The following is a 17,319-nucleotide window of genomic DNA, read 5'->3' on the forward strand; positions in this document are numbered from 1 at the left end:
TGTCTCCAAACCATACAACATAGCTGGTCTCACTACCATCTTGTTAAACTTCCCTTTAACTCTTGCTGGTACCCTTCCATGGTAAATGACTCCTGATACTCCTCCATCCACTCAACCCTGCCTGCACTCTCTTCACCTCTTTTTCACCCCCCCCCCGTTACTTTGAACAGTTTACCCCAAGTATTAAAACTCATCCACCTTCGTCACCCATACTCCTGGCATCCTCACCATTCCACTGTCCCCCCTCTTGTTCACGTAAATGTATTCTGTCTTGCTCCTACAGACTTTAATTTCTCTTCTCTCCAGTGCATACCTCCACCTCTCCAGGATCTCCTCAACTCTTGCGACAGATCCCAATGTCATCCGCGAACATCATAGTCCACGGAGACTCCTGCCTGATCTCGTCCGTCAACCTGTCCATCACCATTGCAAACAAGAAAGGGCTCATAGCTGATTTTTGACATAATCCTACCTCCACCTTGAACCCATTCGTCATTCCTACTGCACATCTCACCACTATCACACTGCCCTCATACATATCCTGCACCACTCTTAGATACTCATACTTCTCTGCCACTTCTGACTTCCTCATACAATACCACACCTCCTCTCTTGGCACCCTGTCATATCTACTACTACTACTACTACCTTCGGCTGCTCCCGTTAGGGGGCGCCACAGCGGATCATCCGTTTCCATTTCTTCCTGTCATCTGCGTCTTCCTCTGTCACACCAGCCACCTGCATGTCCTCCCTCACCATATCCATAAACCTCCTCTTTGGCCTTCCTCTTCTCCTCTTCCCTGGCAGCTCCATATTCAGCATCCTTCTCCCAATATACCCAGCATCTCTCCTCCACACATGTCCACACCATCTCAATCTTGTCTCTCTTGCTTTGTCTCCAAACTGTCCAACCTGAGCTGTCCCTCTAATATACTCGTTCCTAATCCTGTCCTTCTTCATCACTCCCAATGAAAATCTTATCATCTTCACCTCTGCCACCTCCAGCTCCACCTCCTGTCTTTTCATCAGTGCCACTGTCTCCAAACCATACAACATAGCTGGTCTCACTACCATCTTGTAAACCTTCCCTTTAACTCTTGCTGGTACCCTTCTGTCGCAAATCACTCCTGACACACTTCTCCACCCACTCCACCCTGCCTGCACTCTCTTTTTCACCTCTCTACTGCACTCCCCGTTACTTTGGACAGTTGACCCCAAGTATTTAAACTCAAATGCCTTCATCACCTCCACTCCTTGCATCCTCCCCATTCCACTGTCCTCCCTCTCATTCACGCATAGGTGTTCCGTCTTGCTCCTACTGTCTTTCATTCCTCTTCTCTCCAGTGCATACCTCCACCTCTCCAGGCTCTCCTCCACCTGCACCCTACTCTCACTACAGATCACAATGTCATCCGCGAACATCATTGTCCATGGAGACTCCTGCCTGATCTCCTTCGTCAACCTGTCCATCACCATTGCAAACAAGAAAGGGCTCAGAGCCGATCCTTGATGTAATCCCACCTCCACCTTGAACCCATCTGTCACTCCAACCACACACCTCACCATTGTCACACTGCCCTCATACGTATCCTGCACCACTCCTACATACTTCTCTGCAACTCCCGACTTCCTCATACAATACCACACCTCCTCTCTCAGCACCCTGTCATAAGCTTTCTCTAAATCCACAAAGACACAATGTAACTCCTCCTGACCTTCTCTATACTTCTCCATCAACATTCTCAAAGCAAACATCACATCTGTGGTGCTCTTTCATGGCATGAAACCATACTGCTGCTCGCTGATCGTCACCTCTCCTCTTAACCTAGCTTCTATTACTCTTTCCCATATCTTCATGCTGTGGCTGATCAACTTTACACCTCTGTAGTTGCTACAGTTCTGCACATCACCCTTGTTCTTGAAAATCGGTACCAGTATGCTTCTTCTCCACTCCTCAGGCATCCTCTCACTTTCCAAGATTGTGTTAAACCATCTAGTTAAAAACTCCACTGCCATCTCTCCTAACCATCTCCATGCCTCCACAGGTATGTCATCAGGACCAACTGCCTTTCCACTCTTCATCCTCTTCATAGCTGCCCTCATTTCCTCCTTGCTAATCCACTGAACTTCATGATTCACTATCCCCACATCATCCAACCTTCTCTCTCTCTCTCATTTTCTTCATTCATCAGCCCCTCAAAGTATTCCTTACACCTTCTCAACACAATCTCCTCGCTTGTCAGCACATTTCCATCTCTATCCTTGATCGCCCTAACTTGCTGCACATCCTTCCCAGTTTGGTCCCTCTGTCTAACCAATCGGTACAAGTCCTTTTCTCCTTCTTTGTTGTTGTCCTTATTGTTGTCTTTGGATGTTGTGTTGCTGTAAAGCCCCTTGAGGGAAAATTTGTAATTTGTGATATTGGGCTATACAAATAACATTGACTTGACTTGACTTCCTTAGTGTCTAACCTCTCATACAGCTTGCCATACACCTTTTCCTTTGCCTTTGCCACCTCTCTCTTCACTTTATGCCACATCTCCTTGTACTCCTGTCTACTTTCTTCATCTCTCTTACTATCCCACTTCTTCTTTGCCAACCTCTTCCTCTGTATACTATCCTGTACTCCCTCATTCCACCACCAAGTCTCCTTGTCTTCCTCCCTCTGTCCAGATGACAAACCAAATACCTTCCTAGTTGTCTTCCTCACTATTTCTGCAGTGGTTGCCCAGTCATCCAGCAACTCTTTGCTACCACCCAGCGCCTGTCTTAACTCCTCCCTGAACTCCACACAACAGTCTTCCTTCTTCAGCTTCCACCATTTGATCCTTGGCTCTGCCTTCACTCTCTTCCTCTTCTTAATCTCCAAAGTCATCTTACAGACCACTATCTGATGCCTCGCTATGTTCTCCCCTGTCGCCACCTTGCAGTCTCCGATCCCTTTCAGATCGCACCTCCTGCATAAGATATAGTTCACCTGTGTGCACTTTCGTACACACTTACATGTCACCCTGTGTTCCTTCCTCTTCTTGAAATGCGTATTCACCACAGCCATTCCATCTTTTTCGGAAAATTCACCACCATCTGTCCTTCCACATTCCTCTCCTTGGCACCATACCTGTCCATCACCTCCTCCCCACTGTTCCCTTTGCCAACATGCCCATTGATGTCTGCTCCAATCGGCACTCTCTCCTCCTTGTGTACCCTCTCCACCACTTCATCCAACTCACCCCAGAATTCTTCTTTCTCTTCCATCTCACACCCAACTTGCGCAGCATATGTGCTGATAACATTCATCATCACACCTTTGAGTTCCAGCAGCTTCATACTCATCACTCTGTCCGACACTGTATTCACCTCCAACACAGAATTTTTTTTCTGCCGTTTTTCTCCCCAATTGTACTTGGCCAATAACCCTACTCTTGCGAGTCGTCCCGGTCTCTGCTCCACGCCCTCTGCCATTCCGGGGAGGGCTGCCGACTACCACATGCCTCCTCAGACACATGTGGAGTCGCCAGCGGTTTCTTTCCACCTGACAGTGAGGAGTTTCACCATGCGCGTGGGAGGATCACACTAGTCACCCCCCCCCCGAACAGGCGCCTCGACCGGCCAGAGGAGGCACTAGTGCAGCGACCAGGACACATACGTACCCACATCCGGCTTCCCATCTGCAGACACGGCCAATTGTAACTGTAGGGATGCCTGACCAAGCCGGAGGTAACACGAGGATTCAAACCGGCGATTGCCGTTGTTGGTAGGCAATGGAATAGACTGCCACGCCACCCAGATGCCCCCCCCCCCAACACACTCTTGACATACTCTTCCTTCAGAATTACCCCTACCCCATTTGTCCTCCCATCCGCACCATGTTAGAAGAGTTTGAACCCAGCGCCGATGCTCCTGGCTTTATTCCACTTCCACCTGGTCTCTTGCACACACAGTATATCTACCTTCCTTCTATCCATCATATCGATCACTCATCAACCTCCGCAGTGCTGCTGTTTTTTGTTTTTCTTGCCCTTTTGCGTGTGTCTAAGTGGGAGAGTACTGCTGGCGTCGTATGTGGCTGCCACTTCTCTCTCGCGTAGTCCCCCTTCCCATCCACCCCTGTATGTCTGCCACCCTTCCCATCCACCCCTGTATGTCTGTGTTATGTTTATCTGTTGTCTTGTTTCACCCCGTTTATTGTAAAGCGACTTTGAGTGTTAGAAAAGTGCTACATAAGATTTATTATTATTGTTATCATTATATCAATCAGCTCTCTCCCTTTACCAGTTATAGTGCCAACATTCAAAGTTCTGACTCTCACCTCCACACTCCTACCCTTCCTCTGCTCCCGTTGCCTCTGGACAAGCCTTTGCCCTCTCCTTCTCCTTCACCCAAAAGTAGTTTCCACCAGCACTCTGATGGCCAACAGTACCGGTGGCAGCCATTGGTAACCCGGGCCTTGGTCGATCCAGTATGGAAATCTGATTTATGGTCTGCATATTTGATTTGGCAAAGGTCTTACACCGGATGCCCTTCCTGACGCAACCCTCACCATTTATCTGGGCTTGGGACCGGCACTAAGAATGCACTGGCTTGTGCATCCTCAGTGACTGGGTTATTGGCTTATGCATCTATATGAGGGGATAATTAAGGTAATCAAGTATGTGCTGTGAATCCATTTGTGTAATTTTCGCGAATACTAGCAAATATGTTTGTTTTTTGACAAGACGCTGCAGAGCACCATGAGTGCATTTAGCTAGACAACTATGAGTTTGATAGCTAGCTAGTCTAGCTACATGATGTGATCATGAATGCAATACACATATCACCTTTTATTTTAAAAAACACTAATATAACTGGCCAGCTTTATTAGAATTACTTCACTTACCCTATTTTAAGAAGACAAACTATCGACCTCAATCAGCTGTAAACAATGTCACGCCTCCAAAAATGCCATTTCCGTCATCACAGCCACTATGACTCCCAGATTACCTTGAGCCCCACAGAGGAGTACTGCAGCCAGATCCTACTGGAGGACCCTGCATTCGTGTTTGAGAAGCTCCGGCAGTATGGCCTCTGCTTCAAAGTGACCATTCCCCCTCCTCCTCCCAGCAGAGCCTCAATTGGCCTCTGTCTTTTAAATTATTAGAAAGACCTCGTGGGTTCAAAGGTTGGCATGTCTCCAGCCTCCCTGCAGCGCTTCCATAGCGACGTAAATGTTAACGCGGTGGCAGTAGCTGCCCCCTGGCTCCTACTCGTCACTGGAGCAGTTGCGATTCAAGCAGCCTCTGTCTACACCCAGAAGACATGCCCCCAACCTTGGGGGTCATCCCAGGCCATCCTCTGTGTGGAGTTTGCATGTTCTCTCCCTATGTCTGCGGTGGGTTTTCTGCGGGTGCTCCGGTTTCCCCCACCATCAAAACAAAACATGCATGTTAGGGTTTATACTCCTGTCTGTGCCCCTGACCAAGGCAATGGGAAAAGAACTGGAGTCGGTCCCCGGGTGCAGCATGAAGGCGACAGCCCACTGATCCTAGCTACACAGATCACAGTTAGGATGGGTTAATTTGCTACTACTACTACTACTACTTTTTGCTGCTCCCGTTAGGGGGCGCCACAGCGGATCATCTGTTTCCATTTCTTCCTGTCTTCTGCATCTTCCTCTGTCACACTAGCCACCTGCATGTCCTCCCTCACCACATCCATAAACCTCCTCTTTGGCCTTCCTCTTCTCCTCTTCCCTGGCAGCTCCATATTCAGCATCATTCTTCCAGTATACCCAGCATCTCTCCTCTACACATGTCCAAGCCATCTCAATCTTGCCTCTCTTGCTGTGTCTCCAAACCGTCCGACTTAAGGATGGGTTAATTTGCAGTAAATGAATTTCCCCAAGGGGATTATTAAAGGAAACTTGATTAATTGAGTTTAGAGTGAGTAGCCAGGTGGACTCCTGGGGATGCAGCCGCACTAACATGGTTTTCCAGTCACAACATTCTGATGAGTCCTAAGCTGCATGCAGGCCCAGCACCACTGGTGGCAAGCTAGTATCAAAGGAAGGTGCAGGAGCTACAGATGAGGAAGGCTTCATTAAAGCCTTCACTGATGTCCCTACTGTACATATCCATATAGCCCGGGATCAGCAGGACAACCTCAATAAGGTCCGTGAGATCTGTTTGGATAACAAACTCGACTGGGATCTAATACTTTAAAGAAGATTTGCTCATTGCTGTTGGCGGGTGCAGCTGACTACGACTGTTTCTACCAGCACCCATGGCTTCTAGATGGAGCCTTTAAGCTTTCGGCTCAAGACCTCCATTTACAGGTGGTGCGAGAAGCTTGCATCACTGTGGCCCATCTGTCGTCAGTGTTGGGAAACAAACTTGATCATATTGCAGAGGCCATTGTCCCCGTCCTTTTCAACCTTATCTCCAACTGTGCACAAGACATGGCCATCTCTGGAGTGTCAGCAATCCACTTCATCATACGGCACACCCATGTCCCCAGGCTTATTCCCCTAATCACTAGTAACTGCACATCCAAGTCTGTGGGAGTCAGAAGACGGTGTTAAGATTTTCTGGACTTGCTCTTACAGTAGTGGCAGAATATTTCAAATTGTGATGCCAGCTAAACTTAAAGACAGAGTTTTGCAGATTGCCCATATAATGTTTCAGGATACTGAGAGTGCAGGAGACTTACAACAGAGTGCTACGGTATTTCTATTGGCCGTGGTTTAAAAATTCAATTCAATTCAGTTCGATTCAATTCAATTTATTGTCATTAAAAACAATGTGCAGGCACATGTTAAAAATGAAAGGAGGGCTGTGGCTTCACCAAACAGTGCAAGACAGACACAGACAAACACAGAAAACACAATATAAGATATACACACATGAAGACCAAAAGCTAAAATAAGTTAAAAGAGAGCTGGAGTACAAAATATTTAAAAATATCTACAGACATTCAGTGGGTGGCCAGGTTCAGGTGGGCAACAGCTTGTGGAAAGAAGCTATTTTTGAGCCTGGTAGTTTGGGCTCTGAGGCTCCTGTAGCGCCTCCCAGAGCACAGGGGGCAGAACAGTCCATGGTTGGGGTGGGTGGGATGTGTGCTGATGCTCAGACCCCTTCGAAGGCAGCGTTTGTGATAAATGTCTTTTATGGCTGAGAGCTGGGTACTGGTGATATGCTGGGCCTCCTTGACGACCCGCTGCAGAGCTTTCTGGTCTACTGAGGTGCAGTTGCCGTACCACACTGAGATGTATAGATTAAGACTTGTCACACATATCAATTAACTGGTAAACTTACCCAAATTATCAAACTAGCTCCCTTGTTTCCTATACCTGCAGTTTCTTCCACCTTTTGAGCATCACTTGATCGGCTGTGTTGGCCCGCTGCCCATGTCTATGGCTGGGAGTTCCTACCTGTTGACAGTGATGTACTAGTCAACCCGGTATCCAGCAGTATATCCTTTGAGGAACACAACTTCTCAGTCTGGTGAAGGTTTTGAGTCAGTTTATTTCTGTCTTTGGCATTCCTAGAAATTTTCAAGCTGACCAGGGCATACATTTCACATCACGCATGTTTGGGGAGCTTTTGAAACAGCTTCATGTTAAATATGCCATCTCTAGCGCTTACCATGCACAAAGCCAGGGTGCACTTGAAAGGTTTCATCAGACCTTAAAATCCCCGTTGAGGTCCTGCTACATTGAGTTTAACTGTGGCTGGGAGGAAGGGTTACCTTGGTTGTTGTTGGCCGCCAGGGAAGTACTGGTACTGGTTTCAGCTCAAATGACTTGATTTTTGGTCACCATGTCCGAGACCCACTGGCAGTGTTACAGGAGGACTGGGAGCTTCCTAACCCCCCCCCCCCAACTATCTTGTTAGATTACATTAATGGGTTTAAACATCGGCTCTTTGAAGCTGTCCGAATGGGAAAATTTGAGGCCTCTCAAAAGAAAATGAAGCCGGCAATGACTGGCAAGCTGAGAAACAGGTTTTTAGCCCTGGTGATCAAGTGTTAGCCTTTTTATCTTACAGGTGCAAGAGTGTCTGGTGGCCATAAAATATTGCATAATAAAACAATTTAGCTGTGGATAGAGCCTCCTTATAATGAAGTATGTGGTTGTTATACATGTCTTTATGAACAACAAGGACAGTTTTCGTGTAAAGGCGTTCCAGGCGATGGCCTTTAGCTTTAAGCTGGCGTAGTGCAGGTGTAAACCAAGGGGCAGAGTAAGTAAAGGAAACAGAGTGGTTTTTAAAGGAGCGAGATTGTTTAAAATACTATAAAGGCCATCGTTGTAATGAGAGACCAGTTTGTCTGGGGTGGATAAATTGTCTTTGCTGTGGAGGTTATCAATTCCACTAGTGAGAGCAGATAAATCAATATTCTTAATGTTACGTAATGAGATGGAGCGTGTCAAATTTGTTTTGTATACTGTTAAGTTAACATCGCAAGACACTAACCTGTGGTCGGAAATGGGCAAATCAGATGCATTGCAATTAAGAGGGGTTAGACCAGAGCAGCAATCAAGTTTGTGTCCTTTGGAGTGTGTAGGAAAATCAGTCTACTACTACTACTTTCGGCTGCTCCCGTTAGGGGTCGCCAAAGCGGATCATCCGTTTCCATTTCTTCCTGTCTTCTGCGTCTTCCTCTGTCACACCAGCCACCTGCATGTCCTCCCTCACCACATCCATAAACCTCCTCTTTGGCCTTCCACTTCTCCTCTTCCCTGGCAGCTCCATATTCAGCATCCTTCTCCCAGTATACCCAGCATCTCTCCTCCACATATGTCCAAGCCATCTCAATCTTACCTCTCTTGCTTTGTCTCCAAACCGTCCAACCTGAGCGGTCCCTCTAATATACTCGTTCCTAATCCTGTCCTTCTTCATCACCCCCAGTGAAAATCTTAGCATCTTCAACTCTGCCACCTCCAGCTCCGCCTCCTGTCTTTTCATCAGTGCCACTGTCTCCAAACCATACAACATAGCTGGTCTCACCACCATCTTGTAAACCTTCCCTTTAACTCTTGCTGATACCCTTCTGTCACACATCACTCCTGACACTCTTCTCCACCCACTCCAACCTGCCTGCACTCTCTTCTTCACCTCTCTCCTGCACTCCCCGTTAACTTTGGACAGTTGGCCCCAAGTATTTAAACTCAAATGCCTTTGTCACCTCCACTCCTTGCATCCTGACCATTCCACTGTCCTCTCTCTCATTCACGCATAAGTATTCCATCTTGCTCCTACTGACTTTCATTGCTCTTCTCTCCAGTGCATACCTCCACCTCTCCAGGCTCTCCTCAACCTGCACCCTACTCTCCCTACAGATCACAATGTCATCCGCGAACATCATCGTCCATGGAGACTCCTGCCTGATCTTGTCCGTCAACCTGTCCATCACCATCGCAAACAAGAAAGGGCTCAGAGCCGATCCTTGATGTAATCCCACCTCCACCTTGAACCCATCTGTCACTCCAACCGCACACCTCACCATTGTCACACTTCCCTCATACATATCCTGCACCACTCCTACATACTTCTCTGCAACTCCCGACTTCCTCATACAATACCACACCTCCTCTCTCGGCACTCTGTCATAAGCTTTCTCGAAATCTACAAAGACACAATGCAACTCTTTCTGGCCTTCTCTATACTTCTCAATCAACATGTGTAGGAAAATCAGTATATTGCTGTAATCCAAAACTGTCCAGGCATGATGTAAAATCCCTTGTGAGAGTATTGTGGACATTGTCCATGTGTATATTAAACTCACCCAGCAATATTACATTAGGGGACAAAGAACATAAGAAGGTTAAAAAAAACCCAGAAAGTTCATGTAAGAAGTCGTTGTTGGGCTTTGGTGGATGATAATCAGAATCAGAAACAGTGGCTAGTCTGGTAGGACTTGGCCCATTGATTTGTAGGGTAATGGACTCGAATGAAACATGCACAGGCACAGTAATGGAAGACACTTTCCACTTTTCATTGTAAAGTATCGCAACACCACCACCCCTGCCGGTGTCACGGGATTTGCAGGTGTACACAAACCCAGGAAGAATAGTTTGATTGAACTGTGAAAAACCATTTGGTTGTTGCCAAGTCTCAGTCAAGCATAGGAACTCAAACTTACGATCATGAGTAGGAGTTCCTTGTTGGTTCCCAGCTAGCAATTTTTTGTTATAAAAACGTTCTGACAATGTTAGGAAAAAAAAAATCTCAGAATGTTCTCTTAGTGTTTTCAGCGGGAAGTTTTCGTTGCGTCCACAGAACCTCATAGGATAACTTTCTGGGAACGTGTTACAGGTCCGGTTCTACGGGGGTGCAAAAGGGTGCATTGCACCCTTAGATTAATATTTTGCACCCTCGGTTGAATATTGTAATACAACTTTAAACACTGTTAGAAGCGCTACAAATGTTCGGCAGACTATACTGAGCTCATATCACACGCAGCAGGTGGAATTACATAAATGCATTGGTGTGGTGTGAAGTGTTTATTTTCATATGCCTACATTCTCAAGGCTCTTAACAACAGATTTCAAGTCAAAAACCTTGTGACTCATTGTATTGAGTGTATACACTGTAAATTAGAATTATTCACAGATCTAGCCTCTTTTCCTCTTAAAGTGCACCAGATTAATGCATTTAACTGTTCAAATTGACAAAAATTTCTTCCAGGGGAGCATGCCCCCCGACCCCCCTTAGAGGGTTTGGACTCCCCCCACTACTGCAACCCCACTCAGTTCAGATGCACCCTTAGGATGTTATTCTGGAACCGGGCCTGACGTGTTATAGGAAAACGTGCTGTAATTTCAGGCCTTAATAACATCCTGAAAACATTTTCAAAATTTTGCTTAGCAAATGTTCTTCCTTTGTTATCATGTAACACTGCAGGGATGTTGAATAGAAGAACATTCTAGAATCTGTTACCTCAACAACATCCCCCAAACATCCTCAGAATGTTGCGCCTGAAACGCTGTTCCCTTGTTAGCGTTAAACGGTATAGGAACATTATTTGAAATGGTAAACATCCTTAAAATGTTCTTTGAACATTACATGAAAACATCTTCTTTAAAACATAAGCAGAACCTGTAGGGAATGTTAGCTAATGTTGTGGGAACATTCCCTGCCAGCTGGGTTAGCGAGCGAATGTTTAATAACCCAATGGAGAGTTTTTTGGTTTTTTTATATGCTAACCGACCTGGTAAGGTTAGCTAGTGCAGTGTGGTCAACAGTCCATCGGGACTTTATTGAGGGACGAGGAAAGGAAGACTACAAGGAACGGATTGGTTTTGTGTCATCGAAATTGAAGCTCTGGCGGGATCCATGGTGAATGTATTTCTGACAAAAATGATGAACAATATCTCGGTGAGGTTGCGGTGCTGGTGGTGGCTCAGAGACCGTGGCGCCGGCAGCCGTAATCCTGTCACACCGGGCGTACAGGGGTCATAGTCGAAAAAGTCCCGCTGACGTGTATTGAAGTAACGGTGTTACTGGATGGAGTATCCAGGTGAACATTCATCCATTATCTGAACCACTTATCCTGCTCTCAGGGTCGCTGGGATGCTGGAGCCTATTCCAGCAGTCATTGGGCGGCAGGCGGGGAGACACCCAGGACAGGCCACAAGGCCATCACAGGGCCCACACACACACACACACATTCATACCTAGGGACAATGTAGTATGGCCGAGTCACCTGACCTACATGTCTTTGGACTGTGGGAGGAAACCGGAGCCCCCGGAGGAAACCCATGCAGACACGGGGAGAACATGCAAACTCCACACAGAGGACGACCCGGGATGACCCAGCAAGGTTGGACTACCCCGGGGCTTGAACCCAGGACCTTCTTGCTTTGAGGCGACCACGCTAACCACTGCACCACCATGCCGCCCCCCAGGTGAACGTAATCCATATAAACAGCCCATTGATCCACATTATTGCTGGTGTTGTAGCAAACGTAGGCTCTGGAGTAGAACGACAGTAGCTGGGGGAGGCGAGGAATCCAGTAGCCATGTATGAAACAACTGGTAGCCAAAAACACACGGGATTGTCAGATAAAAACAAAATAAAAATGAAAACAAGCAAACGTTTCTGAAATTGTCGGCAGAATGAGCTACTGTTCATTTGGCTAAAGGAACAATAGAGTCAACGACAGAGCAAAAATCAATAGAGATCCAGTGGTCAGCGGCAGCTAGTTTTGCCAGCGTTCACCCGACCGGAAGTGACAGTTGTCATCTACGTGATGTTCTCATGCTTCATGCCACATGCCTCCTCCGATGAATGGTGTTGAGGAACTGGAGGCATCTGATGGTATGACACAAGGTCATTTCGGAGTCTCTGGGTAAGACTGACTTGTTAATACGACATCTCAGAGTCTAGAAGGAATGAGCTGTGCTCTAATCCTGTCATAGCCTGCTCTTTTCTCAGATGTCCCCTCACATGCACATCTTTTGGAACATGACAGCGTTTCTATTGTGTTTCCCCTGAAAAACAAGAGCACCTAGAGTCAGAGGTTAAGTACATGTTAGAACATGGAATTTCAGAACTCTCACATTTCACCAGGGCTTCACCTTGTCTGTTCGTGGGTAAGCCAGATAGAACTTTCAGATTTTGTACTGACTTCCACAAGGTGAATACTATTTCCGCGACAGACAGTTATCCACTTCCTCGGATGGAGGATTGTGTAAATCAGGTTGGTTCTACATCATTTGTGAGCTAATTTATCCCCTTAAAGGTTACTGGCATGTACACCTCGTGCCAGAGACATCACTTCATTTATCACAGCATCTGGGTTGTACTCCCACATGGTCATGCCATTTGGTTTGAGAAATGCTCCTGAGACCTTCCAGTGCCTAATGAACACGGTGGTTTCTGGGTTGGAAGGGTGTGCTGTGTATTTGGATGATGTAGTGGTGTATAGTGATACTTGGCCGGAGCATCTGAAATGCATCCAGGCCTTGTTTTATCATCTGGCAAACCTTACCATGAACCTGGCAAAGTGTGAGCTTGCTTAGGCCACTGGGACATACTTGGGTAAGTTGGTTGGGCAGGTTCAGGTGTGTCCAGTAAGGGCCAAAGTGGAGGCTATTGATGAGTTTCCTCCTCCTAATACAAAGAAAGAGCTTGCATGACTTCTTGGAGTGGTAGGTTATTGCGGTGGGTTTTGTAAAAATTTCTCTGCGGTAGTTGCCCCTTTGACTGACCTAGTGAGCCCAAAGGTCAAGTTTCAATGGTCAGATCGTTGTCAAAAAGCTTCTGATGATTTTAAAGCTCTTTATTTCCTCTGCCCCAGTGCTTACAGTTCCCCGCTTTAGGGAACCATTCCAGCTGAGAGTGGATGCCAGCAATGTGGGTGCCAGTACTGTATTGTTACAACAGGATGCAGCTGGTATTGAACGGCACTTTTCTCGCACGTTTAGTTCTTACCAGTTAAACTGCTCTATTGTGGAGAAAGACACTGGCATTGATTTGGGCATTGCATCATTTTGAGCTGTACATAGGCAGTGGCGGTGGTCCTTTGGTGGTATATACCAACCACAATCCTCTCATCTTGTTTCCTTCTTTACAAAACCTAAACCAGCACTTGAAGAGATAGTGCGTGTTCTTACAGCCTTACCATGTAGATACCCAGCACTTAAAGGGTTCTGAAGATGTTATGGCTGACGCACTGTCTAGAGCTTAACCCTTCATGTGTTCATTGTCTAGAGCTTAACCTTTATTGTGTTAATTGTCTAGAGCTTAACTTTTAATGTGTTAATTGTCTAGAGCTTAACCCTTCATGTGTTAATTGTCTAGAGCTTAACCTTTATTGTGTTAATTGTCTAGAGCTTAACTTTTAATGTGTTAATTGTCTAGGGCTTAACCTTTATTGTGTTAATTGTCTAGAGCTTAAATTTTAATGTGTTAATTGTCTAGAGCTTAACCCTTCATGTGTTGTCTAGAGCTTAACCTTTATTGTGTTAATTGTCTAGAGCTTAACCTTTATTGTGTTAATTGTCTAGAGCTTAACTTTTAATGTGTTAATTGTCTAGAGCTTAACCTTTATTGTGTTAGTTGTCTAGAGCTTAACCTTTATTGTGTTAATTGTCTAGAGCTTAACTTTCAATGTGTTAATTGTCTAGAGCTTAACCCTTCATGTGTTAATTGTCTAGAGCTTAACCCTTCATGTGTTAATTGTCTAGAGCTTAACCTTTATTGTGTTAATTGTCTAGAGCTTAGCCTTTATTGTGTTAATTGTCTAGAGCTTAACCTTTATTGTGTTAATTGTCTAGAGCTTAACTTTTAATGTGTTAATTGTCTAGAGCTTAACCCTTCATGTGTTAATTGTCTAGAGCTTAACCTTTATTGTGTTAATTGTCTAGAGCTTAACCTTTATTGTGTTAATTGTCTAGAGCTTAGCTTTTAATGTGTTAATTGTCTAGAGCTTAACCCTTCATGTGTTAATTGTCTAGAGCTTACCTTTCATGTGTTAATTGTCTAGAGCTTAACCCTTCATGTGTTAATTGTCTAGAGCTTAACCTTTATTGTGTTAATTGTCTAGAGCTTAGTCTTTATTGTGTTAATTGTCTAGAGCTTAACCTTTATCGTGTTAATTGTCCAGAGCTTAACCTTTAATGTGTTAATTGTCCAGAGCTTAACCTTTAATGTGTTAATTGTCTAGAGCTTAACCTTTATTTTGTTAATTGTCTAGAGCTTAGCCTTTATTGTGTTAATCGTCTAGAGCTTAACTTTTAATGTGTTAATTGTCTAGAGCTTAACCTTTAATGTGTTAATTGTCGAGAGCTTAACCCTTCATGTGTTAACTGGTTCTCTTTCTCATCCATTCCCAGTGTTTGGTTTTTTTCCCGTTTCGTTTATTTCGAACATGCTAGAATAACAAAATAAAATACACAGGCAGGAATACAAGAACAAATGGAAATAATAGTGAACATATTTTGCAAACTTTCTGTAACAACACAAGTAATATCTAATCCATGTTGGAAAAGGGCTTGGGATGAAGTGAAGAACTTTTCTGGTCCGACCCCTTTCTTATCCTTTATCAATCAAATCAAACCAAAACATTTCTTCCCCTATCTCTTAACATGGCTTCTGAGGTGCCAAACTGCTTGGTGGGAGTTGGAGAGTAGTGGAATGGGTCCAGTTGTACTTGAGGTAACCTTGATATGAGCAAATCATTTAATTTCTTATTGGGGAGGGGGGGGGCAACCTTCCTCTGAGTTTGTCTTTGTAGGACACCCATGAGTGGAGCTGGGACATGCCCTCACTCAGCTGATCGTCATCTGCAGCTGATTGGTGCGAGACTATTTAAGGAGCTGACCTGACTAGTCACCCCCCCACCCCCACATAGCCGGCGCCCAGACCAGCTTGAACGTAAGCTCATACCTTGCTCACACAAGCATATGCCACACTAATGATTCACAGATCCCCACATCTTTATGTAAAACAAATTAGTTGAATTGGGGTTGAATAGTGTGGACTCCCTCTTTTTGTTGCACGACCCCCAAGGTTGGACTACCCTGGGGCTCGAACCCAGAACCTTCTTGCTGTGAGGTGACTGCTCTAACCACTGCACCACTGTGCCGCCATTCAGAACATGACCTTGGTTAAAAAGCTCTTGATGTAGTCACCCACTGTCCTAAATACAGTCTCACACTAACCCAAAATTAACACACCTGTGTTACCCAAACCAGGGTCAAACCACCCCAAACCAGGGTCAAACCAGCCCAGACCAGGGTCAAACCACCCCAAACCAGGGTCAAACCACCCCAGACCAGGGTCAAACCACCCCAGACCAGGGTCAAACCACCCCAGACCAGGGTCAAACCAGCCCAGACTAGGGTCAAACCACCCCAAACCAGGGTCAAACCACCCCAAACCAGGGTCAAACCAGCCCAGACCAGGGTCAAACCACCCCAAACCAGGGTCAAACCACCCCAGACCAGGGTCAAACCACCCCAAACCAGGGTCAAACCAGCACAGACTAGGGTCAAACCACCCCAAACCAGGGTCAAACCACCCCAAACCAGGGTCAAACCAGCCCAGACCAGGGTCAAACCAGCCCAACCAGCTCCCCTCAGAACAAACCAGACTCTGAAGTCACCTTCTGTCTGCATATGAGTATTCTTGAGCTGGTTTTTAACTCGTTTATATTTCTGCGCATTGGGTGTTGCATTCTAGTACTTCTGTGTAGGAAACCTGCAGAATAATTTCAGCTTCCAGAAGCTTTGTTAGCATGAAAGCTAATGACCGATATTACCCACATCAAAAATAAAAGGACACATAGTTGCAGTTTCATTAGAAATACTGTATAAGGTCAGTTGTCTCATAGTCATACTACCCACGGAGAAGATTCACTAAACTTGTCGCTGAACTTAATCAGTAGAAGTCACGACAGATGTTGTTAGATGACAGCGCCGTCACTCTTATGTTTATGAAGCTGATGTTAAAGCGTGAGCCAAGTCTGATTGGCTGATTGATTGATGACAGGTCATGTGACGCGACCCGCTCATCGCCCAGGAAGTTGAATCAGTTCATCTGGACACGACCTTTATGGACAGAAACGCTCCATCATCATCGAAGTGACCTCTTCAGTCTCACCTGACTGCAGATACCCCCACCCTTATAATCAATACAGTGACTGCAGGTACTCCACCCTTATAATCAATACAGTGACATAAGGACCCAAACCAACGACCAGTTTCCTATGTAAATATGGGCGTGGCCATTAACCAGGGTTACAGTGGCCATGTGTACTGTCCACAGAGGATTGGGGAATAGTTGCAATTGTGAGATGGTGACGGATGTGCTGTTACGGCCCAGACACACCAAACCGACTTGCGGCGGCGAAGGCCGACCGTTGGGTCGCCTCACGTCGCCTGCCGTCTGGGCCACAACGTAGCACTTGAACACACCGCAAAGACTACAGCCAACAGCCAACTAGCGTGTACGCTCTGCACTGATTCGCCGAGCTGAACAGCCAATCAGAGTGATCTCTCTCACCAACCGGCTCTTTGGCCCAAAAAGCTGCCGACATGGGTCCGACTAGTGCCGAGGATGCAGGACACGCTGCTAAAACTAGGGTCACAGACGCTCAGCGACGGCCCGACATTGGCTGATGGCCGACCGCTGGCCTGGTGTGTCAGGGCCCTTCGCCCCCCCCCCCTCCCCCCCCAGTTCAGGGGTGGTCCTTCCCTCCTCACATAGATGGCCTCTTTGACTCCACGCTCAAACCAGCGTTCCTCCCTGTTAAGGATGGTCACAGCCTCATCCTTGAAAGAGTGGCCACTGGCCTGTAGGTGGTGTAGACTGTAGGTGGTGTAGACTGTAGGTGGT

This window comes from Lampris incognitus, chromosome 11, assembly GCF_029633865.1.
Source record: "Lampris incognitus isolate fLamInc1 chromosome 11, fLamInc1.hap2, whole genome shotgun sequence".
NCBI classification, from domain to species: domain Eukaryota; kingdom Metazoa; phylum Chordata; class Actinopteri; order Lampriformes; family Lampridae; genus Lampris; species Lampris incognitus.